General features: G+C 37.8%; 1 non-coding gene across 1 annotated transcript; it reads right to left on the reverse strand.

Annotated features, from left to right (window-relative positions):
* Nucleotides 1–1,462: 1,462 nt before the first annotated feature.
* Nucleotides 1,463–1,566, reverse strand: LOC132368337 (U6 spliceosomal RNA). The gene has a single exon (XR_009504071.1). It is a non-coding gene; the product is annotated as a U6 spliceosomal RNA (small nuclear RNA).
* Between the last annotated feature and the right edge of the window lie 1,437 nt (nt 1,567–3,003).

Genomic DNA, 3,003 nt, shown 5'->3' on the forward strand with positions numbered 1-3,003 from the left:
CAATATGGAGGTTCCTTAAAAAACTAAAAGTAGAACTACCATACGACCCAGCAATCCCTCTACTGGGCATATACCCTGAGAAAACCATAATTCAAAAACAGTCATGTACCACAATGTTCATTGCAGCTCTATTTACAATAGCCAGGACATGGAAGCAACCTAAGTGTCCATCGACAGATGAATGGATAAGAAGATGTGGCACATATATACAATGGAATATTACTCAGCCATAAAAAGAAATGAAATTGAGTTTTTTATAGTGAGGTGGATGGACCTAGAGTCTGTCATACAGCGTGAAGTAAGTCAGAAAGAAAAACAAATGCTGTGTGCTAACACATATATATGGAATCTAAAAAAAATGGTTGTGAAGAACCTAGGGGCAGGACAGGAATAAAGACGCAGGTATAGAGAATGGACCTGAGACACGGGGAAGGGGAAGGGTAAGCTGGGATGAAGTGAGAGAGTGGCATGGACATATATACACTACCAAACGTAAAATAGATAGCTAGTGGGAAGCAGCCGCATAACACAGGGAGATCAGCTCGGTGCTTTGTGACCACCTAGAGGGGTGGGATAGGGAGGATGGGAGGGAGACACAAGAGGGAGGAGATATAGACATGGGGATATATGTATACGTGTAGCTGATTCACTTTGTTGTAAAGCAGAAACTAACACACCATTGTAAAGCAATTATACACCAATAAAGATGTTTAAAAATGAATAAAAAATAAAATGCATACCTTTGCTCAAAATTAAATAAATAAATAAATAAAACTATCAGACTGGATGTATAATTCTAGATTCATACTAAATATGAAAGTTATTTTAAAATGTAATGTTTTAGTAACAATATATAATATTATATTAAGACACATCATTATTTTAAGACACATTTATTCATTCATTCAAAATATATTTTGAGCACCCACTCTATTACTGTCCCTGTAATAAAAATGGAAAACCTTACAGAGAAGGAAAACACATCAGCCTATTTTCTAATGAAGACAAAGTGTAGTGAAGAAGATATAATTAAACACAATAGTAAACAAGCTATTTTATTCTAAAGTAAATGGTCTGAAGGAAAGAAATTCAGTTCTCTGAGATTTTACAGAGGAACTCAAACCTAGACAGTAGAGGCAGGAAGGGCTTCCCAAAGAAAGTGATACTTTTTAAATTTTTATTTTATATTGGAGTATCATTTTTTAACAATGTTGTGTTAGTTTCAGGTGTACAGCAAAGTGACTCAGTTATACATATACATGTATCTATTCTTTTTCAAATTATTTTCTCATTTAGGTTATTACAGAGTATTGAGCCTAGTTCCCTGTGCTATAAAATAGGTCCTTGTTGTTTATCTATTTTAAATATAGCAGTGTGTACGTGTCAATCCCAAACTCCCAATCTATCCCTCCCTCTCACCCTTCCCCCCTGGTAACCATAAATTCGTCTCTAAGTCTGTGAGAAAAATATGGAACGCTTCACGGATTTGCATGTTATCCTTGCCCAGGGGCCATGTTAATCTTCTCTATATGGTTCCAATTTTAGTATATGTGCTGCCAAAGTGACCCCAAAGGAAATGATGCTTGAGATGGTCCGGAGGAGTGAGCATTAACTGCGGGGCTGATAGATTCTTCAGGGGAAACACCATCCACAAAGCTTCATGGTGAAGAAGGCATGAACAATTGGGGAAAAGGCTGTGTGGCTGTGGGAGGGAAGGATGGAGGGAAAGCACCGGCTGAGGTTGGAGATCCAGGTATGGTCCTGGTCATCCAGGACCTTAGAGACCGTGGAAAGATGTTGGTGCTTATCCCGAGATCAATGAGAAACAAGTAATGAGATTTAATAATGTGTGTGTGTGCGCACATGGGCGCGCACACATAAGAGGCAGATAAAATTATTAGATTTGTGTTATGAAAAGAGAACTCTGGCTTCAGTCTGAAGAAAATAAAAGAGTTCAGTTGGTATGAGGAATCCAGTTAGTAGGATTAGAGATAAAGTAACTACAGTTTACTCTGGAATGGTAGCAGTGGGTGAAACACAATAAATGAACATGAGATCTAAGAAGTGACTGAGAAGAGACTTAATCGTTCACATTAAGCACTGAATGTGACAATTTACCTAAATTTCTATACTAGCAGATAAGAAACTGATAACCACCAAGATATGCACCTAAGTGTTGGGTTAATTTAGCAGATGATTCTTTGATACTTTAAGTGGTGCTTAAGGAATTTGAACAATGCAAAACTACATTGGTGTTATCTAGGTCTCTATCAAAGTTTAATATATTCTATCTAGTTTTTCTCTTGTCACAGATGAGCTTTTAAAGATTCCTCTATTGGAAACTGCCCTTTCAGAAGTGAAGTGACAGCTGTTCAGTGAGTCATTGCTAACAGTACGATCTCAGCTGCAAATATTTAGGTAATCACATGGTTTGAAAAGAGGTGCCTGTGATAACCTGGATCACTGTTGACTGCTACTGTGTACTTTGGCAGCTCACATCTCATCTGTGTACCTGCAGGGCTCTAAGGCCAACTATGGGGAATAGGTCATCAAAGTGGTTTCAGTGAAAAAGTTTATTAAAGCTATCAATACAAGAGTTATTTTTATAGCCATTGATTCTATGTTGTCCAATATTTTCTAAGCAGATGTTCAGTTAAAATGGTCACTTTTTAAACACATGAGAGATGTACAAATATGTTTGCATGGTTGAATCAACGACATTTAGGTAAAAAAATGAGCCAGTGATTTATTTCTGACACTAGGCAGTTGTCAAACAATATTAATGTCTGTAAATCAACAGATGAGCACAGAAGAATTGCAACAAGCCCTGTGACACAGATGGCAGCGTAATGGGGTCCATCTTTCATCAACTTAACCAAACGCCTCCCGTTCCTAATGCCTCTTCCCTTAGGATAGTGAGCTTTGGGATGACATGTGTACAAGTGAATCTCCTACTTAACAGATGCTGAGGGATGAGGGCTGACAGTAAATAGCCAGATGGTT

This window comes from Balaenoptera ricei, chromosome 6, assembly GCF_028023285.1.
Source record: "Balaenoptera ricei isolate mBalRic1 chromosome 6, mBalRic1.hap2, whole genome shotgun sequence".
NCBI classification, from domain to species: domain Eukaryota; kingdom Metazoa; phylum Chordata; class Mammalia; order Artiodactyla; family Balaenopteridae; genus Balaenoptera; species Balaenoptera ricei.